The sequence below is a fragment of the Garra rufa genome, chromosome 10, assembly GCF_049309525.1.
Source record: "Garra rufa chromosome 10, GarRuf1.0, whole genome shotgun sequence".
Taxonomy (NCBI): Eukaryota; Metazoa; Chordata; class Actinopteri; order Cypriniformes; family Cyprinidae; genus Garra; species Garra rufa.
In genome coordinates this window covers 3,091,892-3,118,794 of record NC_133370.1, presented here as the reverse complement: position 1 = coordinate 3,118,794, position 26,903 = coordinate 3,091,892, and the positions used below count along the sequence as shown (strand labels likewise).

The window sequence follows — 26,903 nt, the reverse complement described above, 5'->3', positions numbered from 1 at the left end:
CTCCTGTGGCTTATTGCTTAAAATACTGCATCTGTTCAAGTCAAAAGTATAATCGAAAATAATTTTATCTATACATTTCATTAAATTGCTTTGTTCTACTTCAAAGCTCATTTAAGCTGCAAAGGTTTATTAAATCATTCCCATCATCCATCTGTCCGGTTAAACTTGGCCTTGTGTCTCAGGAGGAGTGAGACTATATAGACACACAGACAGTCGGATGGATGGATGGATGCAGACAGACAGGACGGCTGTTAGACTGTTAGACCAACACATAGCAACTTAGATGGAATGTCTTACTGCGAGACATTCAATAAGATCTGTGATCTATGTCCAAATAATAGGGGGCCAGCTGTGTGTGTGCGTTTCAGACCCTCCTTGAATTTGAATTCGGACCACTTTTGAATGTGGGAAAATGTTTGGAATATCATTACTGGCTCCAGGAATAATTGTGGAGAAGAGTGGCATCACGTTGATCAAAAAGTGACGTCGGCTTTGCATAAAATTGTAGGAACACGAAAGTGACAGAGGCATTTGTTGATGGTCAGAGTGGATATTTTATTTTAAATACTTATCATTCTAATTAATTTAAAAGTTAAGCATTTAAGACCTTTAAGATATTTCTTTGCATGACTATTGCAGTACATGTTTTGTGTATAAATATGATATGTGACACTACCATTTAAAAGTTTTTTTTTTTTTAAATGAAAATAGTACTTTTTATTGTTCAGATGCATTAAATTGATCAAAAGTGACAGTAAAGACATTTATAATGTTATAGAAAATCCTTTTGAACTTTCTATTCATCTGTGAATCCTAAAAAATAAAATGTATCTATCATATTAGAATGATTTCTAACACTAAAGATTGAAGTAATGAAGCTGAAAATTCAGCTTTGATCACAGAAATAAATTGCATTTTAACAGATATTCACATAGAAGACAGTTGTTTTAAATTGTAATATTATTTCACATTTTTACTGTATTTTTGGTCAAATAAAAGCAGCATTGGTGAGCAGAAGAGACAGATTTCTGAAGGATCATGTGACACTGAAGACTGGCGGAATGATGCTGAAAATTCAGCTTTCCATCACACAAATAAATTACAATTTAACATATATTCACATAGTAAGAAGTTATTTAAAATTTTAATATTTCACATTTTTACTGTATTTTTCATCAAATAAATGCAGCATTGGTGAGAGACAGCAGAATATTTTCTCAGATATTGTTTTTTAATGGCTGTGAAGACTTTGAGGTTGTCTATTATGTTTAATTGAAGTATCAACTTTCTCTCAGCTATTTCTTCTAAAATGTATATAAAATGAGTCAATAGTTGTCATCCAATAAGAGATTAGAGCTATAAAAGGCACAAAGTCTGCAATCAAAAGTCAAAAATCTTAATCTTAAAATGATCTGAATTTCCTTGCATTTATTTTAAACATTATAAAACATTTTTATTCATTTTTTATTAAGTTCATATTGTTTTCATACATTTTTATGTATTAGTTTTAAGATTTTGTGGTGTTTTGTCTTTTATTATTTATTTATTTTTTATTTTTATTTTTTTGTCTTAAGTAGCACAGGTATTTTTATAGCAATGGCCAAAATTACACTGATTTTCCTTTTATGCCAAAAATCATTAGGATATTAAGTAAAGATCATGTTCCACAAAGATAATTTGTAAATTTCCTACTGTAAATATATCATAACTTCATTTTTGATTAGTAATATGCATTGCTAAGAACTTCATTTGAACATCTTTAAAGGCTATTTTCTAAATATTTCGATTTTTTTGCTCCCTCAGATTACAGATATTCAAATAGTTGTATCTCAGACAAATATTGTCCCATACATCAATGGAAAGCTTATTTATTCAGCTTTCAGATGATGCATAAACCTCAATTTCAAAAATGTGACCCTTATGACTGGTTTTGTGGTTCAGGGTTTCATAAATAAAAATAAACAACTTTAGGCATTTGTTTTGGTTATTTTAAGTTAAAGTGAATTAAAATGAGAAATGTTGCCTTGGCATCTATCTAAAGTAAAATAATGTTTTTTATAATGTTTAAAATGAATGCAGAGCAGCTCAAATGACTCAATGAGAAATGTTTGAGTTCATATCAAGTCATCTTTAACTTTTGACTGGAGACTTTGAGACAGTTTAAGACAAAAACTCTGTTTTTCATGCACCTGTCAAGTTTGAGTTTTTGGGCTTTTTGGTGTTTCATAAAGTGTTCTTTCAGACTAGTGGAAAGAAAACATCCAAAAGACACTGTTAAGTGTTTATTTTATAGCACTTGATCTATTTGTGTCAATAGATTTCAATACAATCCTTATTTTTAAAGGCCATTTTCTTAAAATGAGTTTTTCTCTTCTACACTGAGCCATAAATCTCCACTTCAGTAGCACTTACACACATCAAACTTGACATTTGTATTCCTGTCTATATTCTGAAGGTTTTTACAGAGGGATTTGTTCATATATAATTTGCTTGATTTTATACAACATTTTATTCAGCCCAAAATGGTAAAAATACATTGTTTTCTGTCCAAGTTTTTTTTTTTTCTAAATCATGGAGTGACAAAATGAGATCCCTCTGTAAAAACATTTGACTCTAATATGTCAAAAAATTAAACAAGAATTTTGAAACTGACTTCATCCAGTGTTTCGATTTTTGTACTAGAAATGTATGCAAGTTAGCTCATATTTCATTAAATAATGGCTCATTTGCATATTTAAACCTAACATCTTAGAAAACTTGTAATACAAAAAATGCTTGCAATTATCACTGTAATCAATTAACTGGGTAAGCAAGGTGATAACTATTAGTTAATTTTTTTTACCCTATTCACCTGCAGTGTCTCGCCTTAAGACTCTTCTGAAACTACTAGGCTCTTATCCTCAGGAGAAACATTAGCAAACGTCTCACTGCTGACGAAGAGATATTCAAATGCATTAAATATGCAAGAATATATGTGACCCTGGACCACAAAACCAGTCTTAAGTCGCTGGGGTATGTTTGTAGCAATAGCCAAAAATACATTGTATGGGTCAAATTTATTGATTTTTCTTTTATGCCAAAAATCATTAGGAAATTAAGATCATGTTCCATGAAGATTTTTAGTAAAATTCCTACTATAAATATATCAAAATGTAATTTTTGATTAGTAATATGCATTGTTAAGAACTTAATTTGGACAACTTTAAAGGTGATTTTCTCAGTATTTTGATTTTTTTGCACCCTCAGATTCCAGATTTTCAAATAGATGTATCTCGGCCAAATATTGTCCTATCCTAACAAACCATATAACAATAGAAAGCTTATTTATTGAGCTTTCATATGATGCATACATCTCAGTTTTGTAAAATTTAACCTTATGACTGGTTTTGTGGTCCAGGGTCACATATAGAGTATTAGTATATTTATCTATAGCCATGTATTTTTAGTCTAATGATCTGATGCTCAGACCTCGTCGTCTCTCTCTCCGATTCTTTTGACGATTCCCCCCCGTAGGATCCGCAGGGATGCCGTTCCGCTCAATTAGCTCGCCTGGGCCTTGTTTACCCTTCTCTATGTAGGAGAAACTCAAAGACACAGGGCTGTCCTTTCAGCAAATAGGAACCAGCGCGTCTCTCGTCCTCTGTTCCCCGTGATTCAGATGGAAATGTGACGGGGTTCTCCCTGTAATTAGTTCAATGGTCTGCGCGTGTATTGTGAGGAGATGTGTAGGGTGTTAATGTACTGAAGGACTGAGTCGGGCTCCGGGGCTCTTTGAGCAGCTCTTCACTCCAGCTTTTGAGAAGTCACGCCGGAGGGCCGGCCGGCTCTTAAAGGACTCGCGGCGCAGGTGATTTCCCATGGAGCCGACGCTGCTGCACAAACAAAGCTTCAGCATAAATAAATGTTGGTTTTCTGGGGGCCTACAGAGACGTTTAGGGACGACAAATACCTCGAGTGACATTGATGCCGTCCTTGCTGGGATTTTGGATGTTTCTTGACACATTAACATTCATATGAAATATGGACAAATGTCCATAATAAAAATCTACAGTGCATTTGTAAAGGGAAACGTATCTGGTTATTTTTTATTGTTAATAAAAACATGCATTTTTCTGCATTTTAAAGCGGTGTAACTTTAGTATAATTTAGGTCCTATTAGTGTTTGGTACAATTTTGAATTATTATTTATTTTTATATTTTCTTTTCTCATTTTTTGTAATTGTTGTGTTTCTGTTTTATATACATACATACATACATACACACACACATTTTTTATTTATTAGTTTTGTCCTTTTTATTACTTTTTAGTTTTAAAATGCATCTATATGGCTTTTTTATTTATTATTATTATTAGTTATTTTGATGTATTGGTTTTTAAATATGTGTATGTATATATATATATATATATATATATGTGTGTGTGTGTGTGTGTGTGTGTGTGTGTGTGTGTGTGTGTGTGTGTGTGTATTATTTATACTTATTGTTTTTTTTAGTTTTAGTCATTTTTTTAGATATTGTTTGTGTAAATGAGTATGCATATGAAATTTTTTATTTATTATTTTTAATGACTTATTTCGCCCATTTTTATTAGTTTTTAAATGTGTGTATGTGTGTATATATATATATTATATATATATATATATATTTTTTTTTTTTTAGTTTTTTTTAGTTTTAGTCAACTTTGCATAGTCATTTTTTAGTTTTTGTTTTTTAAAACATCTATTTTTTAGTTTTAGTAATTTTGATGTTTTTGTCATTTTTTTTAACTGTCTATGCATATTTAATTTTTTATGATTTTGTTGTATTTTTGTCATTGTTATTAGTTTTTATTTTTGAAAATGCATGTATATAGTTTTTTATTTCTTTTATTAGTTTTAGTCATTTTTGCATGTTTTTTTAAATGTCAATAGTTTTTTAATTGGTTTTAGTAACTGTGCGTTTTTGTCATTTTTATATTTTAGATTTTTTAATGTGTATAGGCTTTTTCTTTCATTATTTTTTAGTTTTAGTCATCTTTGCATAGTCATTAACTGTTAAGTTGTTTTTTAATGTCCATTTTCTTATGAGTTTTAGTAATTTCAACGTTTTTTAATGTCTATACATATTTTTTATTTTTAGTGATTTTGTTGTATTTTTGTCATCTATATTTGTTTTTATTTTTTATGTATAAAGTTTTTTTATTCTATTATTCATTAATTTAGTCATCTTTGCATATCGTTGCACATTTTGTTGTCTTTTTGTCATTTGTATTATTTTTTAAAAATATGTGTATATATGCTTTTTATTTAATTATTTTTTAGTTTTAGTCATCTTTGCACAATTTTAGTTATTGTTTTTTAAATGTCTATTTTTTATTTATTAGTTTTCGTAATTTTGTTGTTTTGTCATTTTTATTAGTTTAAATGTCTATACATATATTTAACTTTTTAATTATTTTAGTGATTTTGTCGTATTTTGTCATTTTTATTAGTTTTTTTTTAATGCAGGTATATAGTTTTATTTGATTATTTATTCGTTTTTTTGTAATTTTCAGTAGTTTATGTCTATAGAATTATTAATTTGTATTTATTTGTTTTAGTTCATATAGTTTTAGTTATTTTAAAACTACAAGTTAAACTGAATGAAAATGAGAAATGTTGCCTTTTTATATAAAACATTTCAATCATTTTTTTTTTTATGGTTTTTAACTAAGCTTACTAACCTGGTTTCTATAAGATATATGTGACCCTGGACCACAAAACCAGTCTTAAGTCGCTGGGGTATATTTGTAGCAATAGCCAAAAATACATTGTATGGGTCAAAATTATTGATTTTTCTTTTATGTCAAAAATCATTAGGAAATTAAGTAAAGATCATGTTACATTAAGATTTTTTTTGTAAAATTCCTACTGTAAACCTATCAAAATGTAATTTTTGATTAGTAATATGCATTGTTAAGAACTTAATTTGGACAACTTTAAAGGTGATTTTCTCAGTATTTTGATTTTTTTGCAACCTTAGATTCCAGATTTTCAAATAGATTTATCTCGGCCAAATATTGTCCTATCCTAACAAACCATACATCAATAGAAAGCTTATTTATTGAGCTTTTATATGATGTATACATCTCAGTTTTGTCAATTTTAACCTTATGACTGGTTTTGTGGTCCAGGGTCACATATAAGATGCCTTTAAACTCAGAATTGATCAATAACTTGCTCCAAACCTAAAATGAGGTTTATTTTTCATCTGATGTCACCAAGGTTACAAATAATGTTAATTAATAGTCAGATCTCTGAGTAGTCGTTACTCTAAAACCTGCTAGCAGTTAACGTAGTATTTTAATGCCTGTTAACGTTCCCTGTTCATATAAAATTTTATATAATAGTAAAAAAAAAAAAAAAAAAAGTGAAGCTATGGAGGACCTTCAGTCACAAAAAGCATCTTCAGAAATGCATGCAATGGATATAATGCTTACTGAATAAACGGTTTAACTCAGAAATACTTTATAATATGAAAGTGAAATGGACTTGCGGCTGCAGTTGCATGTCGACTCTACAGATGGACACGGATAAACTAGTGAAATGAGCTTTTATTCTGCACTCCGGCCACCTGCATCAAAGCAGCTGATCTGATGTATTCAGATGATCAGCATCAGCACAAACTCAGCCCAAATATTCACACCAATCACACTCAGCGTCTCTTTTTCCTCCTCCACGGCGAGGATGTGGCGGAGAAGGGGGTCGTTACTATGGTTACAAATTATAAGTGCCAACCAGCAGGGAAACAAATAAAAAGCTCTTACGCTCCACAACTCTATGTGTGTTTAAGTTCACAGGAAACACGTCTGCAGTCGGCCTGAGATTCACAGAATCCTACAGCAAACACACATAAATACATATATAACAGATGCTTCTCTACACAGAAACCAGTCTTCTCTGTAATTATCATCTTAACCCACCAATTTATGAATGCGAATATGAAAATATAAACACTGAATTCAATAAAAGCATCTGCCAAAATGCTTTATGCTTTACATCAATATACTTGAAAAATTCCTCTATTTTTGTTTTTGTTTTTTTATTAGTTCTTTACTGTTTTAAACATGTCTGTTTTCATGTATATTTTCCTAAATATGTCTATTTAGCTTTTATTCATTTTTATTTCTCTTTTTTTTTTGTCATTTTGTAGTTAAAATATGTCTATATAGTCTTTATTCTTTTTTTATTTATTCTTTTTTTATTTAATTTAGCTGTTTTTGTCTTCTTTTTTATGTCTATATAGTTTAATTTTTATTGATTATTAAAAGCATCTGCCAAAATGCATGTAAAATGACAAATGCAAAATAAAATGGTTTGGACGATATTGTTGTTAAAAACTCACATTTATATTGCCTAACATTTTATTTTTAATTCCTAATAGCACTTATACAATACTCAACAGATTTTTAAAAAATAATATTTACATACATATACATATATACATATATATATATATATATATATATATATATATATATATATATATGTATATGTATATGTATATATATATATATATTTTTTTTTTATTTTTTTTTACAGCTTTACATCAATATACTTGAGAAATTAATCTATTTTTGTTTTTGTTCTTTTCTTTGCATTTATTTATTTTAAACATGTCTATTTTAGTTTGTAGTGATTTGTTTTAGTCATTTTTTAATATCTATTTAGTTTTTAATCATTCTTATTTTTAGTAATTTTGTTGTGTTTTTGTCTTTTTTAATATTTAAATAGTTATCATTTATTTTTATTAACTATTCTTAGTCATTTTGTCGTGTTTTTGTCATTTTATTATTATTTTTAATGTCTATATAGTTTATTAATTATTTATATAAATAATTATTATTTATATAAAATATCGTAATTTTACTGTTTGTCTTTTTTAGTTTTTTGTTTTAAATGTCTATAGGTTCATGTATTATAGTTTTATTTATTATTTTAGTCATTTTGTTGTGTTCATCATTTTTATATTTTTATAAAATATGTATATATAGTTTTTCAGTTTTAAAGTAGTCATATTGTAATCTTTATTAATATTTTTAAAATATATCTATTTTTCATCAATGTTATTTATTAGTTTTAGTCATTTATATCATTTTTTATGTCAATAGTTTCCATTCATTTTATTAATTATCTTTAGTAATTTTGTTGTGTGTTTTCAAAATTTTTTATTCACTTTTGCTACACTTTTTAAAGCTGCATATGAGATTTTTCACTCTGACGTCTCACACTCATCTGTTTGCACAGGGAAGGCAGTGTGAGGAGTGTCTAGAGAGATGGAGAGATGAACGTGGCTCTCCAGCAGGAGCATGTGGAGGCCAGAAACAACGGGAATGATGGGCTGCTGTGGGCTTTGAGGACGCCGGACCTCTAAAGCTCAGAAGTTACAGAGAAAATTATATGAGGAAGAGGAGGCATGCTGGGAGATCAGGAGGAGACACAGCAGAGGTGAGCAGTCAGGCACTGTGTTTTACTACACGCTTGAGTTTCAGCTGCTCTTTGTGCAGCTCCAGTCAACACATTAGGAATGAATTAACCTCAGTATAACACACTGTCAGTCTCCAAAACTCAACACTATTGTGTGTTGCTGGCAGAATTTATTGCCATAATGCAGGTGCTTGTGAAGGCTTTGCTAGGACATTCTGGGTAGGTGCTAGATTAATGCTAGAGCATTCTGTGTGATTGCTAATATGTGACCCTGGACCACAAAACCAGTCATAAGGTAAAATTTTACAAAACTGAGATATATACATCATATGAAAGCTCAATAAATAAGCTTTCTATTGATATATGGTTTGTTAGGATAGGACAATATTTGGCCGAGATACATCTATTGGAAAATCTGGAATCTAAGGGTGCAAAAAAATCAAAATACTGAGAAAATCACCTTTAAAGTTGTCCAAATTAAGTTCTTAACAATGCATATTACTAATCAAAAATTACATTTTGATATATTTATAGTAGGAATTTTACAAAAAATCTTCATGGAACATGATCTTTACTTAATATCCTAATGATTTTTGACATAAAAGAAAAATCAATAATTTTGACCCATACAATGTATTTTTGGCTATTGCTACAAATATACCCCAGCGACTTAAGACTGGTTTTGTGGTCCAGGGTCACATATGTTCTGGGTTGCTGCTAGGTGGTTGCTTACTCAAAAAAAAAAAATTAAAACAAACTAATTAAACAAACAGAGAGTTCCGCCTCAAACTCATGTGATTGGTTGAGTCAGAAGTTGACATGTTGGGTCACTAAAACAAGCAGAAAGCATTAGAGATTCACTATATTTAGTATTTTTTCCAAATACGAATTAAACACTGACTTGGCCACTTCCACTGACAGGACATTTCCCTCCAAAATGAAAACAGATGAGAAAATGTCTGTTTTACCTCCAAAAAATTGCCACAAACTCATGTGATTGGTTGAGTCAGAAGTTGACATGTTGGGTCACTAAAACAAACAGAAAGCATCACAGATTCACAATATTTCATATTTTTTCCAAATACGAATTAAACACTGACAGGACATTTCCCTCCAAGAAGAAAAAAAGAAAAGAAAATGGCGGCCGTTTCTGCCAACTGGCCGTTCCCCTCCAAAAAGATGGTAAAATGGCTGTTTCCCTTTCAAAAAGATGAAAAAAAACAGCTTATGCTGGTTAGGTAGGTTTTGATGCTGGTTTATGCTGGTCCTTAGCTGGTCATGTGTTGGTCCTGAGCAGGAGGGACCAACATATGACCAGCTTAAACCAGCTTAAACCAGAATTCCAGCTTTAAAAACTACCTAACCAGCATATGCTGTTTTTTTTTTCAACAGGGGTCGCTTCTGCCAACTGGCTGTTTACCTTCCAAAAGACGAGAAAATGTCTGTTTTACCTCCAAAAAATTGCCACAAACTCATGTGATTGGTTGAGTCAGAAGTTGACATGTTGGGTCACTAAAACAAACAGAAAGCATCACAGATTCACTATATTTCATATTTTTCAAGAAGTCAAAAACGATTATTGACCTAAACACTGACTGGCCACTTCCACTGACAGGACATTTCCCTCCAAAAAGAAGAGAAAATGGCAGCCGTTTCTGCCGACTGGCCGTTTTCCTCCATGAAGATGGCAAAATAGCAGTTTCCCTCCAAAATGACGAGAAAATCTCTGTTTCTCTCCAAAATGATAACTAAAAGGGTGGCTGCTTTTGCGACCGGCCGTTTCCCTCCAAAAAATGGCAAAAGTAAAAAAAAAAAAAAAAAAAGTAGTCTAAAACAACCGATTACTGACTTAAACAATGACTGACCACTTCTGCTGACAGGACATTTCCCTATAAAAAGAAGAGAAAATGTCAGCTCTTTCTGCCAACTGGCCATTTTCCTCCAAAACTATGGCAAAATGGCTGTTTCCCTTCAAATAGATAACTAAAAGGTTGGCTGCTTTTGTGACTGGCCATTTCCCTCTAAAAAAAAATGGCAGCAAACTCATGTGATTGGTTGAGTTAGAAGTTGACATGTTGGGTCGCTAAAACAAAGCATCACAGATTCACTATATTTCGTATTTTTCCAAGAAGACAAAAACTACCGATTACTGACTTAAACACTGACTGGCCACTTTCACTGACAGCGGCCCTTTTTCCTCCAAAAAGATGAGAAAATGTCTGTTTCCTTTCAAAAAGATAACTAAAAGGGTGGCTGCTTTTGCGACCGGCCGTTTCCTTCCAGAAGTATGTGATTGGTTGAGTCAGAAGTTGACATGTTGGACAGAAAGCATTACAGATTCACTTTATTTCGTCTTTTTCAAGAAGTCAAATTACCAATTACTGACTTAAACATTGAAAATGGCAGTCATTTCTGCCAACCGGCCATTTCCCTCCAAAAAGATGGCAAAATAGCCGTTTCCCTCCAAAAAGATGACTAAAAGGGCAGCCACTTCGGAGACTGGCTATTTCCCTCCAAAAAGAAGAGAAAATGGCGTCCACTTCTGCCGACCGACCGTTTCCCTTCAAAACAAAGAGAAAAAAATATCTGTTTCCCTCCAAAAAGAAGACTAAAAAGGCGGCTGCTTCTTTCGACTGGCCGTTTCCCTCCAAAAGATGGCGGCCCCTTTCTCCATTTGCCATCTGTGAGGCCGTTAGCTGCTCACAAACTCTGTCTAATTGCATTTGCATATCCTTGATTTAGCTGGAGGGGGAGGGGAACACAGTTAATCGCTTGTGAACGAGCATGCAAATCTCTCGACGGGAGAAACAATCCATTCAGAGAGGCATTTTTGAGCTGTCAGCGAGGTTGAGACGGTGGCGCTCTCGCTGCCATATGGAAAGTGAGACGGGAGGCCCCTCGTATGCAAATCCCTCACTGTGAAGACCAATGGGAGGGAGACCGAACCGCGACGGTCTAATAGGTGGACGGAGCATAATTAGTACGTTTGCTCTGCGAGTGCATGCTGCTGCATGTGGCACGGTGCATGGCCCAGATTCCCAATATTAGTGAGCTTTAGAAAGCATTTATGGTGGCTGTTGTGATTGGAATTATCATGATTTAGAAGTACAAACACTTTGAGGAGGATGTTATCACTCACAGGCATGTCTTTCATTGCTTAGGACACTTAATGGTATAAAGATGTTTCTCCTTAAAAAATTAATAAAAATACGCCCAAATGGCAGCTCAGCTCAGATCATTTGGGATGCATGCTTAATCAAAATAAAACAGAAATAAAAAGAATCAAATGGCAGATATGGCAATTTATTAAATAAAATTTGATATAAATAAATGTACGTGCTTCAGATTTAAGAGCAATTTTACAGCTGTACTGTTAAATAAAATTATTATATTCATTTTTTTTTTCAATACTAGATTTATATTTTGATTTAGTAATAATAATAATAATAATAATACAAATAATAATAATAATAATAATAATAATAAAAAAGCATTGTTATCATTATGGTTATATTTTTCTGAATTATTAGAAATACTTCTTTTTGAAATACAGTTTTTTTTATTCTACATTAAAATAATCCAATGGGAATATTTCTTATTTTGTGACTTTTTTAGTAGTAGTACTAACAATAAAAATACTAATGATAAAAAATAATTATAAATAACCATAATATTATTCTCATTAAAATAATATCATCATTTTATTTTCTTAAATACTATTTTTTATCATACAGTATAATAATTCAGTAATATTTCTTATTTTAATATTTTTATTTAGCAATAATAATAATAATAATAATAATAATAATAATAATAATAAAACTATACTTTTTATTTTTCTAAATATTAGATTTTTTTATTTTACAGCAAAATACAACAGTATTTTTTTATATTTAGTAGTGGTAATAATTATAATAACAATAAATAATCATTGTTATATTTTTCTAAAATACTAGATTTTTTTATTCTATAGTGAAATAATACAACAGGACAATTTTTTATTCAGTTACTTTTTTGGTAGTAGTAGTAACAACAATACCAATGACAAAAAATAATCATAAATACTCATAAAATAAATAATATTATCATTAAAATAAAAAATATATATAAAAATAAAAAAAATAATGTTTTCATTATACAGTATAACAATACAACAGTAATATTACTTATTTTAATATTTTTATTTAGTAAAAATAATGTACTATAATAGGCTACTAACTGTATTAATATTAGATTATTTAATTTTATAGTAAAATAATAAGACTTTTTTATTATGTATTTATTTATTTATTTATTATGTTTGTTTAGTACTACTACTACTAATATTTTTTTTATAATTTTATAATAAAAAAATCTAATAATATTATATTTTTTATAGTAATAATAATTTATAATCACGGGAGTTTTTTGGAAAATTGTGCAATTCTAAAAACAAGCACATCAAACCAAGAGCTTTAAAAAAATAAAAACATTTAAATTGCAATCAAATTTTTTATCAGAAAAAAAAATGCATTTAGACTTTTCTTCAAATCATAGTTCATTCTGATTGCAGTATTTCATATTTTCACAGATCTTAACACAGTTCAAGATATTTTTAAGCTCTTCTGACGCAAAAGGCTTCAGCCAAAGTGTCCATTCGCTTTCCATTTAATCTCATTTGTGCCCAGGAGAAACAACTTTAGAGACGTCAAAGTAGGTGTCCGCTCACATTCATTTCAAACTGTTAAAATAACAGCACTCGCCATCCGAGCAGTGACTTGAAATGAACTGGGTCTAAGACAGTTTTAAATTAGTTTCTAATTCTGCTGCTTCACGTTTATTTTTAGATGAAGCGAAGCTGTCAGAGATGTAGGACAGAATCCGTCTGTTTTGTTCCCCTTGTGGAAACACGCAGACTTTGAGGTCCTCCTGTGGGTTTGAGGATAGAGACCAAACTCAAAGCAAACATCCACTTTATAGATCAGTAAGACCAAAACCAAACTTCAGTCACCCTGTTCCTCACGTTGCATTATAAAATATGACTGCATGACCCACAGTAGTCAAGCAAAAACTGTGTGCATGCAAATATTAAACTTTATTATTGAGTTTTAGAGGTTTGAACATTATTAACACTTATATGCAATGATAGTGATGCATGACTTTGGGCAATTATATTGGTGGATCTCACAATGGTGGATGCAAGAGTGTGTGGCACAATAATGGGGTCATTCGACTTGAAATATATACACTTTTTAACTAATTTCTAAACACCCCATATAATTAGGCACATGTCAAACCTCCAGTAAATTATATTTTCCCATCTCAGGACCTTTTATTATTTTCTTTTTTTTTTTTTTCAGATTGAGACAATGCATAAAAATAATTATTGCATTTGAACATTTTTTGCATAAAATAATGCATTTTATGCACTTTCCAGACAATATATCAAAAAATTCTTAAATCAAGAAGGATTTTCTAGACGAGTAAGAATTGTCTTGTTTTCAGAAAAAACTATTCAAAATAAAGTGAGTTTTTGCTTAGAACAAGCTAAATAATCTGCTTATAATGTACTCACCCCCTTGTCATCCAACATGTCTTTCTTTCCTCAGTCGTAAAGAAATTGTTTTTTTGAGGAAAACATTTCAGGATTTCTCTCGTTTATAATGGATATGGATGGCGCCCCGAAGTTTGAACTTCCGAAATTCAGTTTAAATGCAGCTTCGAAATGCTCTAAACGATCCCAGTCGAGGAGGAAGGGTCTTATCTAGCGAAACGATCGGTTATTTTCAAAACAAATTGACCATTTATATACTTTTTAACCTCAAACGCTCGTCTTGTCTCGTCTCTGCGCAGCGCATGCGAACTCTGTGTGATTAGGGTAAATACAGTTAGGGTACGTCTAAAAACTCCCATCTCATTTTCTTCCCTAACTTCAAAATCGCCTTAGATCGCTGCAGAAGTACCGACATAGTGTTTACAAAGTGAACATACAAAGAAACTCAAAAGCCCTTTACAAAAAAAAAAAAGGGTAAAAACAGCATTGTAGGACGATTTTGACATTGAAGACATAAACGAGATGGGAGTTTTTAGACGTACCTTAACTGTATTTACCTGAATCACACAGAGTTCGCATGCACTGCGCAGAGACAAGACAAGACAAGCATTTGAGGTTAAAAAGTATATAAATTGTCAATTTGTTTCGAAAATAAATGATCGTTTTCGCTACATAAGACCCTTCCTCCTCGACTGGGATCGTTTAGAGCCTTTTGAAGCTGCATTTAAACTGCATTTAAACATTTAAATCCATATCCATTATAAAGAGAGAAATCCTGAAATGTTTTCCTCAAAAAAACAATTTCTCTACGACTGAGGAAAGAAAGACATGAACATCTTGGATGACAAGGGGGTGAGTACATTATCTGTGCATTGCTGTTATGAAAGTGAACTAATCCTTTAATTTTGACTTAAATATCTAAAAATTCTTAAATCAAGAAGGATTTTCTAGACATTCTAGACACAGAAAAAACAAGACAAAAAATCTAAGTAAGAAAAGCATTTTTTGCAGTGTATATAAGACACTATTTCACGCTAAAAAAAATATTAAAATGCAATAATTTTTTGTATGCATTATAATGGGCATATCAAAGTATTATGAAAAGCTTCGAACAATTAATTTTGGTGAACCACCACTTTAAAAACTCTAGGGGACTGAAATATTACCGAATCCCAGAAATGACCCAATGGCGCTTGTGCATCACATCATGTCGGTTTATGTGATTTGGGGGGTTTGCACTTGAACATGAGGGTTTGGGGTTCATGTCTGGGGTGTTTCAGGGGAGGAGGGCGTCTGTCTGGGTTTGAATGAAACCCATTAAAAGCATCCACATGTATGTGTGTGTGTGTGTGTGTGTGTGTGTGTGTGTGTGTTAAAGTGGGGGTCGCCAGGACAGAATAGTGTCTGGATCGGTGCATGTGTCCATTTGCATACTCCTCACTGGCCGCACATATGCCATTCAGTCTGAACAGATGCAGTGACAGTCAGACATGCAAACCACTCGCCAAGCCCCGCCTCACGCCAAACACGCCATAAATTCAGCGCATCACGCGTCAACGGCCGGGAAAAGCGCTTGGTGAATGTGACGCACATGCACACACTAAATAGTACTGATGTCAGTGTATTCGCCTGCGTACGATGGCAGAGCAAAGCATGATGCAAGCCAATCAGATCAGGGCAGGAACAGGAAGTCAGATGAGAGATGCAGACTTCACCCTTTATGTGCTGAACGGGAATTAATAACCCTGACTCACAGTTGGAAATGTGGTACAAATAAGAATAATAAGAGGAAATGTAAAATTATAGATTTTGAATGAGGAGAAACAACATGCGTTAATCATTTTATTCATCAAAGATGTATTCAATTGATCTAAAGTGACAGCAAAGATATTTATAATGTAGAAGAAGGTTTCTGTTTTAAATAAATGTTACTTAGAACTTTCTACTTTTCTACTATTTCTTTTCAGAAATATTTTTAAGCAGCAAATCAGCATATTGGAATGATTTCTGAAGGATTATGTGACACTGAAGACTGGAGTAGTGATGCTGGAAATTCAACTTTGATCACAGAGATAAATTACGCTTTAACAGGTATTCGCATAGAAACGTTTTAGAGAAATTTTAATAATATTTTAAATTTTTTACCCATTTTCTGATTAAAAACAATGCTTTGGTTGTTCAAAAACATTTAAAAAATATTAAAAATTATTTTGAACAAATGACTGTGACCCTGGACCACAAAACCAGTCATAAGGTAAAATTTTACAAAACTGAGATGTATACATCATATGAAAGCACAATAAATAAGCTTTCTATTGATGTATGGTTTGTTAGGATAGGACAATATTTGGCCGAGATACATCTATTTGACAATCTGGAATCTGAGGGTGCAAAAAAATCAAAATACTGAGAAAATCACCTTTAAAGTTGTCAAAATTAAGCTCTTAACAATGCATATTACTAATCAAAAATTACATTTTGATATATTTACAATAGGAATTTTACAAAAAATCTTAATGAAACATGATCTTTACTTAATTTCCTAATGATTTTTGGCATAAAAGAAAAAACAATAATTTTGACCCATACCATGTATTTTTGGCTATTGCTACAAATATACCCCAGCGACTTAAGACTGGTTTTGTGGTCCAGGGTCACATATATACATATATATATATATATATATATATATATATATATATATATTAGTTATCCTTTTTTGCAAATTAACTTTTTTCCTAAATAAATAAAACAATCTATATCTGATCTAGGACCACAAAACCAGTCATAAGGGCGATTTTTTTTAAATTGAGACATACACTGAAAGTTGAATAAAAAAGCTTTCCACTGGTGCATGGTTTGTTATGATAGGACAATATTTGGCCGAGATACAACTATTCCTGACAATCTGGAATCTGAGGGTGCAAAAAAATCTAAATACTGAGAAAATCGCCTTTAAAGTTGTCCAAATGAAGTTCTTAGCAATGCATATTACTAATCAAAAATTACGTTTTGATATATTTACGGTAGGAAATTCACAAAACATCTTCATGGAACATGATCTTAATATCCTAAAGATTTTGGTATAAAAGAAAAATCGATAATTTTGACCCATACAATGTATTCCTGCTGACTTATGACTGATTTTGTGGTCCAGGGTCACACATAATCAATGCACCAGTGTTTAAATAGTAAATTAAGAGTGATGCATGACTTAGAAAGCCCTAATGTTTGTTGAATGAAGTGTTGATGTGCATTCAGCCTTTCTTTGACCAAATTCTAGCAGCGTCTCCTGACACACACTCCCCTCACAGCCCTCCTGAAATTAAACAACTATTTCAGGCTGGGATCTCACGCTGCGCTTAATTGCCAACATTACGCTCCTGTATCCGCCAGAGAGGTTCAGCGAGTTCGCTTATCTCGTGATTATTAATCTCTGACGGCAGACAATGCACATCTAGACAGATCTGAACGTAAATATTAAGGCGAACGCTCTTCCAGAGAGCTTTTGTGGAGCTGGTCTTGAAGCGTGGGAACGTTGTGAGAGCGTTCGGCCGGCGGTCGTCTGAATGCCAGCGCAGCAGGTGAAGAAGGACCCTAGAGGTCAAGGTCAAGGCCCTCGGCTCGCATGCAAATGAGCCGGGCTGATTATTAAGCAGCGAGGGTCTGTGTTTGCTCAAGTTCACGCTTCTTTTATGCGATTCTGGTTTGAAGTGCGGTTTAGCCGACGGTGCAAACACGTCTGGTGTTCATTTAGAGTCTCTCGCTCTCTTTTGTGTCTGAAGTAACGCAGTCTTACGAGGAAGCGTCACTCATCTGACGTTTATCTGTGTGGTGTTGCCGTGGTAACGCTCTGGGAACGCTGGGAAGAGTCGTTATGTTCCGGCATCTTTAATCGTTCGGAGCTTTCATGTCATTTCCCGTGAAATTATGTTTTGAACAGGTGCAGGTCATATCAAATGAAATAAAAATAAATTACATTTTGGAAAAGCAAAATGATTAGCCTTTCAGTTTTTTTGTAGTGTGAGATTATTTTTTAGGACAAATAAGCACAGTTTCCTTTCAAATTCTTATAATAGAAGAATGAAACTAATATTGAATAATAATAATAATAATAATATATATGTATACCTAATATTTTTCATACTACAATATTGAGACTACCATATTATTTTATTATTTTTATTATGAATAATAATAGTACAAATAATGACATTTTAACTTTACAATATTTACCTGATTTATTTACATTAATGATATTTTTCATACTAGTTTCACTACTATAATAATAATAATAATAATATTTACATTATTAATTGACAGTAATATTTACATAATAATAATTTTCATACTAGTTTCATTCTACTTTAAAGAAATACTACAACTACTAATAATGGCATTATTTGAACTGTACAATATTTACATTAGTATTTTATATTATTATTGTTAACACTTTTTCATACTCGTTTCACTCCACTGTAATAATAGTAAAAATAATGATATTTAAACTAAAATATTTGCATTATTAATTTGTATTAATATTTACATCATAATATTTTTCATACTAATTTCATTGCAGTGAGACTACAATATTATTATTTGCAATAATAATACCAATAATACTACAGTACAACTACTAAAAATATAGTAATATTATTTTAAGCACAATATTTACATGATTAATTTACATTAACATTTGCATATTAATGATATTTTAATACTAGGTTTCCTCTACTGTAATAGTAATATAATTATATAATTTAAACTGTACAATATTTACATTAATATTTAGATAATTTTATTATTTTCATACTAGTTTCTCCTCTACTGTAATGAGACTACCATATTATGTTTACTAATAATAATAATAATAATAATAATAATAATAATATAGTAAACTGACATTTTACTGTACAATATTTACATGATTAATTTACTTTATTTACATATTAACAATATTTTTCATACTAGTTTCACTCTACTGTAATAATAGTAAAAAATTATAGAATGTAAACTGTACAATATTTACATTACAATAATATTTAGACAATATTTTTCATGCTAGTTTTATTCTACTGTAATAATAGTAAAAATTATATAATTTAAACTGTACAATATTTGCATCAATTTATTATTCATACTAGTTTAATTCTACTGTAATAGTTATTCTACTGTAATGAGACTGCCATATTTTATTATTATTAATAATAATATAGTAACAATGTTATTTGAACTGTACAATTTTTACATTAATTCAAATTAATATTTATATATTATAAATGATAATTTTTCATACAAGTTTCACTCTACTGTAATAAAAATTATGATTTTTAACTACAATATTTACATTATTATTTTAATATTTCATTCTACTGTAATAAGACAACCATATTATTGTTATTAATAATTATAATAATATAGTGAAAATAAATGCCATTATTTTAACTGTACATTTTTTTACATTAATATTGACAATTTTCATACTAATTTAATTCTACTGTAATGATTACTGTATTACTTTTACTAATACTAATTGTAAAAATTACACTATTTGAACTGCACAAGGTTTACATAATGTTTCTAATGCTTTTAGTCTGATTTAAATAAAATTACAGTATTACTGTAAATGATTGAAAATTACTGTATTACAGTAATGTGCTTTTAATGTGAATCAAAAAGAATAATGAGAATAACTCAAAATGAAAATGTCCAGGTGAAAATAATGTTAATTATTTATAAAGTCCTAATGGTCCTAAAATAACACTTGTTTTTTGGGTGTTTTCTTTCCACTAGTCTGAAAAAAAAAAACTCTTTATGAAAACCCAAAAAGCCCAAAATCCCTCTGTTAGAACCTTTAGAATATAGACAGGAATAAAGATGTAAAGTTTGGTGTGTGTAAGTGCTATTAAAGTGGAGATTTATGGCTCAGTGTAGGAGAAAAAAAAATCATTTTAAGAAAACAGCCTTTAAAAATATGGATTGTAATTGAAATCTATTGACAAACAGATAAAGTGCTATAAAAGAAATACTTAACAGTGTCTTTTGGGTGTTTTCTTACCACTCGTCTGAAAAAGCACTTTATGAAAAACCAAAAAGCCCAAAATCTCAAACTTGACAGCTGCATGAAAAACAGTGTTTTTAAACAAATCCATGCAGTTTCTGAAGTCTTTCATAAAACCCAGAGGTCATTTTCTCTGGATAAAGTATGTAAAGGACACAAAAGTGTAAGAAAGAGAGCCGGAAGGAATGTGCAATTAAACAAGAGCGTGTTATTAACTATAAATGCGCTGGATGTTAAACGACATGCCGCCATTCATTCTTTCTGCTATAAACTCAGTTCTCTTCAGTTCGGCTTTATTGGCGTGACTAAAGCATTTTCAATTTGCAAACAGCATTTACATGGATAAAACAACAGCAGCAATAAAACCATGATGTTTTATTAAATGCTGTAATTTAACAGAGGTTTTAATAGTCAGTAATGCTGCTTTTGTTCTGGTCTCCTCCTCCTCTTTTCTCTCCATCAGCTCAGTTGTTCTCCCGCCCGCTGCTTAAAACCTTTTCGCCGTGTCAACAGAATGTCCCTCAGCTGGGCTCCTGACGGCCTGCAGGGCCCGACTTTCCCCCTCCTGTCCATCATAACCATGTCCATCTGTCTGTCTCTCATAGCTAGCTGCCTAGGCAGCATTATAAGGCCTCATTTGCAAGAAAATACACTGTTCTGAATGATGGAGATACTTTTCTAAGATACTTTTATTGCATGTGTACTCTTTGGAGAATCCCAGAATGCATTATGGTAAACACAGGAAAAAATAAAGTAAAAATTGATCCTAGATTGCATACAAAGACATTAAAATTTAGAAATAATAATGTAATTGTTTATAAATATACACTGCCACTCAAAAGTTTGGGATCAGTAAGATTTTTAATGCTTTTTAAAGATTTTTTCGCTCATCAAGGCTGCGTTTATTTGGTTAAAAATACAGAAAAAAAAAATTATATTGTGAAATGTTAATGCAATTTAAAATAGAGGTTTTCTATTTTAATATACTTTAAAATATAATTTATTTTTGTGATACAAAGCTGACTTTTCAGCATCATTACTGCTGGATTCAGTGTCACATGATCCTTCAGAAATCATTCAAATATGCTGGTTTATTATCAGTGCTGGAAACTGTTATTTTTCAGGATTCTTTGATAAATAAACCATTAAAAAGAACATAATTTATTTAAAATAGAAAACTTTAGTAATTATAAACACCTTGTTCAAAGTTTGGTGTCTATATTTTTTTCTTTCTTTCTCTCTTTGAAATAAATTAATACTTTTGCTCAGCAAGGATGTGTTAAATTGATACAAAAAAGTGATAAAGACTTTGATGCTAAAAATAATAAATCAGTATATCACAATGATTTCTGAAGGATCATGTGACACTGAAGACTGGAGTAATGATGCTGAAAATTCAGCTTTGATCACAGGAATAAAATACATGAAAATAAAAAAGCTTATTTTGAATTGCAATAATATTTCAGACCTTTTTCTGTATTTTTTTAATCAAATAAATGGAGCATAAGAGACTTTTTCAAGCATAAAGATAATATGTAATACTGCTTTAAATTGTTGTTTTTCCACCAAAAAAGTAGGTTTTCTATTTAATTGTATTTCTGTTTTGTTTTTCTGAGCAAAAAATTTCATAACTTTTCCCTAATTTACAGAAGACACACACTAAAATGTTATTCAGTGTAACAATCTTGTCAGGCATATTTACAACAAAAATCAATTTATGACATATTAAAAGACGAATTACTTTCACCCCAAATACTAATAAGTTGTAATTCTACATTTTTTAAATTTTAATATATATATATATCTTGCTAAACTATAAAGGTGTGCAGAATACGCCGTACAAATAGATTTCGCTGAGCTGTTGGTCTGAATGAGGGTCAGTTTCTGCTTTCTCATCACTACATTATATTTGGAAGCAGATGACCAGCGTGTTTGGGCCACCTGCTTTTACCATCAGGCATATGGATTAGACAGCTATAAAAACAACCCCGGGGTCCAGAGTGCAGGAATACTTGTCTTTAGAAATACAGTACTAGAGAACTGTATACTTACAGTATGTACTGCTGTATACTGTAGTATCTTAAGAATAGCATGTGAAAGTATGCAGTAAACCACTATACACCATACTATAATATACATTTTTGCATTTGTAATGAAATTTTGATGAATAATGATGAGTAATTTAGCTGTCTGACTTAATAGTATACACTTCTGTATTTAGAAGTTTGGATGTATTTTCTGTTTTCAGAAGAGTCTCTTCTGCTCATCAAGGCTGCATTTATTTAATTAAAAAAATACGGTAAAAGCTGTAACAATTTTGAAATATTTTTACAATTTAAAATAGCGGTTCTCTGTGAGAATATATGTCAAAATGTAATTTATTTCTGTAATCAAAGCTGAATTTTTTAGCATCATTACTCCAGTCTTCAAATCATTCTAATATACTATTTTGCTGCTCAAGAAACATTTCTAATTATTAACAATGTTGAAAACAGTTGTGCAGCCTAATATTTGTGTGAAAAACTGCGATACATTTTATTTTTCACGTTTCACAGATGAATAGAAAGTTCAAAGAGCAGCATTTATTTAAAATAAAAATCTTTTGTAACATTATAAATGTCTTTACTGTCACTTTTGATCAATTTAATGCATCCTTGATGCATAAATGTATTAATTTCTTTCAATAACGCCAAATTCAGCCACTATATTCGAGGTTTTCCGTATACTCTGTGTATTTTCACAGACTGAAACAGTACAAGCGACGATATTAGAGGAAGTGTCTGATTTAGAAGTGCGAGTGTGTGGCGTACCATCAGTATTTGCCCTCTGGGTCTCATTTCATGGTTTAAAAAAAGATAATGAAAAGCTACTTGAAAATGGTCTATTAAAACTGTAGTGCAGATCACAGCGTGCTCCTATTAACGCCGCAGACGAGAGACAGCTGCCGCGAGCTCAGCGCTCGGCCTCATTCTGCGCGTCTCCGGAGGATCCAGCGGTCAGAGCAGAAGCGGACGCTCCCAGAGCTGCCGACTGGTCAGCAGAAATAGTTTGTCCCGAATCACACACGCACTGAAGAGTCTAATACTGATAGAGTCTGTGAGAAGCTGTGTTTAAAAGGAATACTTTAGTCCAACATTTAAAAGTGCTAAAAATGTGCTCATCCTCAGGCTATCGAGGATGCAGATGAGTTTGTTTCTTCATCAGATTGGGAGAAATGTAGCATTGCATCACTTGCTCACCGATGGATCCTCTGGAGTGAATGGGTGCCGTCAGAATGAGAGTCCAAACAGCTGATAAAAACGTCACAATAATCCACTCCAGTCCATCAGTGAACATCTTATGAAGACAAAAACTGTGTGTTTGTAAGAAACAAATCCATCAAGGCGTTTTTAACTTAAATACAAGTCCATAATCCATAATAACGCTTCCTCTGGTGAAAAGGTGGTCTGAATAAGCTCTAAACAAATATGTTGGTGGATTTTGATCTGAGAGACAACAAGACATGGACTTTTTACCTGGATTATGGACGTCAAAGTTAAAGGAGAAATTCACTTCCAAAACAAAAATGTACAGATAATGTACTCACCCCGTTGTCACCCAAGATCTTCATGTCTTTCTTTCTTCAGTCGTAAAGAAATTATGTTTGTTTAGGAAAACATTTCAGGATTTCTCTCCATATAATGGACTTCTATGGTGTGCCCGAGTTTGAACTTCCAAAATGCAGTTTAAATGCAGCTTCAAAGGAGGCTATAAACTATCCCAGCCGAGGAATAAGGGTCTTATAAATAATTGTTTTTTTAAATTACAATTTATATACTTTTTAACCTCAATCGCTTGTCTTGTCTTGCTCTGCGTGAACTCAGTTTTTTTCTGGTTAAGTCAGTTAGGGTATGTCAAAAATCTAGTCCAACATAATCTTCTTTGCACGTTCACTTTGCAAACACTGGGTCAGTACTTCTGCAGTGATGAAAGGCGATTTTGAGTTGGAGGAGAAAAAAAAGATAGGAGTTTTTCGACATACCCTAACTGTTTTGAACCAGAACACACAGAGTTGACATCAAGCTAGACAAGACGGGCATTTGAGGTTAAAAAATAAAATAACCAATAATTTCACTAGATAGGACCCTTCTTCCTCGGCTGGGATTGTTTAGAGTCTTTTGAAGCTGCATTTAAACTGCATTTTGGAAGTTCAAACTCAGGGCACCATAGAAGTCCATTATATGGAGAGAAATCCTGAAATGTTTTCCTCAAAAAACTATTTCTGTACGACTGAAGAAAGAAAGACATGAACATCTTGGATGACAAGGGAGTGAGTACATTATCTGTGTATTTTTTTTTTTCAAGAAGTGAAATTTTTTCTTGCAAATGAAAGTGAAAGTTTTTGTTTTTGTTTGACCCTGATAAACAAATGTTCATCTTTATTCTTTCAAAGAAGAAGTTCACTTCCAGAACAAAAATGTACAGATAATGTACTCACCCGGTTGTCATCCAGGATATTCATGTCTTTCTTTCAGTCGTGAAGAAATTATGTTTTTTAAGGAAAACATTTCAGGAATGTTCTCCATATAATGGACTTCTATGGTGCCCCGAGTTTGAACTTCCAAAATGCAGTTTAAATGCAGCTTCAAAGGGCTCTAAATGATACCAGCCGAGAAAGAAGGGTCTTATTTAGCGAAATATATGGATATTTTCTAAAAAAAAAAAAATTACTAATTTATATACTTTTTTAACCTTAAACGCTCATCTTGTCTAGCTCTGTGTGAACTCTGTGTATTCCAGTTCAAGACAGTTAGGGTATGTCGAAAAACTCCCATCTAATTGTCTCCTGCAACTTCAAAATTGTCCTACATCGCTGTTTTACCTTTTTTTGTAAAGGGTGTTTGACCCTCCTTGCGCGTTCACTTTGTAAACACTGGGTCGGTACTTCTGCAGCGATGGAGGGCGATTTTAAAGTTGGAGGAGAAAATGAGATGGGAGTTTTTCAACATACCCTAACTGTCTTGAACCAGAATACACAGAGTTGACGCAGAGCTAGACAAGACGAGCATTTGAGGTTAAAAAAAAGAAAATAACCAATCATTTAACCTTTATTCCTCAGCTGGGATCATTTAGAGCCCTTTGAAGCTGCATTTAAACTGCATTTTGGAAGTTCAAAGTCGGGGCACCATTGAAGTCCACTATATGGAGAGAAATTTTTTGAGAAAGTGTTTTCCTCAAAAAGAAAATTCTGTATGACTGAGGAAAGAAAGACATGAACATCTTGGATGACAAGGGGGTTAGTACATTATCTGTGAAATTCTCCTTTAAAAATTTATTTTTTATGTTCATTTTTATTTAAAAAAAAAAGTAGTTCACTAATGAATGTACTCACCCTGTAGTCATACAAGATGTTCATGTCTTTCTTCATTCGTAAAGAAATTATGTTTTTTGAGGCAAACATTTCAGGAATGTTCTCCATATAGTGGACTTCTATGGTGCCCCGAGTTTTAACTTCCAAAATGCAGCTTCAAAGGGCTCTAAACGATCCCAACTGAGGAAGAAGGGCCTTATCAAGCGAAACAATTGGTTAATTTCTAAAAAAAATACTATTTATACGCTTTTTAAACCTCAAACCTATGTCTTGTCTAACTCTGCATGGACTCCGGTTCAAGGCAGTTAGGGTATGCTGAAAAACTCCCATCTCATTTTCTCCTCCAACTTCAAAATCATCCTACATTGTCGCTTTACCTGTTTTTTGTAAAGGGCATTTGATATTTTTTGCATGTTCACTTTGTGAACACTGGGTCGGTACTTATGCAGCATAAGGATGAGTTCTCACAAAGCAAGGCAAGATGAGCATTTGAGGTTAAAAAAAATATATAAATTGAACATTTTTTAAGAAAATAACCAATTGTTTCTCTTGAAACGACCCTTCTTCCTCGACTGAGATCGTTAAGAGTCCTTTAAAGCGGCATTTAAACTGCATTTTGGAAGTTCAAACTCTGGGCACCATAGAAGTTCAATATATGGAGAAAAATCCTGAAATGTTTGCCTCAAAAAACTATTTCTTTACAACTGGAGAAAGAAAGACATGAACATCTTGGCAAATTATCTGTAAATTTTTGTTCTGGAAGTGAACTTCTCCTTAAAACTGTAAATGCCGAGTTCTCTGTAGTTTGTGTCTCTATCTCTCTCTCTCTCTCCGCTGAGAGTTGGTTTGTGCAGTGGATGCAGAATAAAGGATTTCAGGGCTTTAACAGACAGGCGGTGACCTCTGACCCCGGCCCGCCGTGGGGATGCGGTTCCCATAGGCTGGGGCGGGTCAGGCTCCGCTCTATTGCCGTAGTCGCGCCGCGGCTCCCATTCAGCGCACAGTCACGGCCTCTTAATGCAGCTCACAATCTCTTGATTCAGTGGAGGTGTGATCCGATGACATGTATTTTTAATGAGGGGCGACGTCTTTGTTGGCCAGACACAATATCCCCGGCGCTGGAGAATGAGAACGGGCCCCTGGCGGTCCCGCATGCAAAATCCCACTAGATGTTTTCCTTTTTAATCTGTCATTCTCTCGTTTCTCCAACTCTTTCTTGGAGTTAAACTTCCGTTGGCAGTGCAGGGCTTTGGCAGGCGGATACGGAAAAAAAAAGAAGAAAATTGGCCTGGAAAAGTTCTCTTTTAGTCTCTGTTAGAGGCTGTGATAATGTCGTCACAAACCAGACCGCCCAGAGATCACAGGGTCGCCGTTTAAGAGCGCTTTGTGAAAGTAAGACTGGGTTAGGGACTAGGGCTGGGTAAAAAATATCGATTCTCCGATTTTAATCGATCTTCAGTTTAACGCAACGATATCGATTCGGGAAATCCTGTTTTGAACGTTTTGAATTTAGAA

General features: G+C 32.3%; 1 long non-coding RNA gene across 1 annotated transcript in view; it reads left to right on the top strand.

Annotated features, from left to right (window-relative positions):
• The window catches only part of LOC141344920 (uncharacterized), a 49,430-nt gene that overhangs the window by 12,447 nt on the left and 10,080 nt on the right, over window positions 1-26,903 (top strand). Inside the window, exon 3 of the long non-coding RNA XR_012356868.1 lies at window positions 8,265-8,465. This is a non-coding gene — a long non-coding RNA (uncharacterized lncRNA). The remainder of the gene's footprint in view (window positions 1-8,264; window positions 8,466-26,903) is intronic.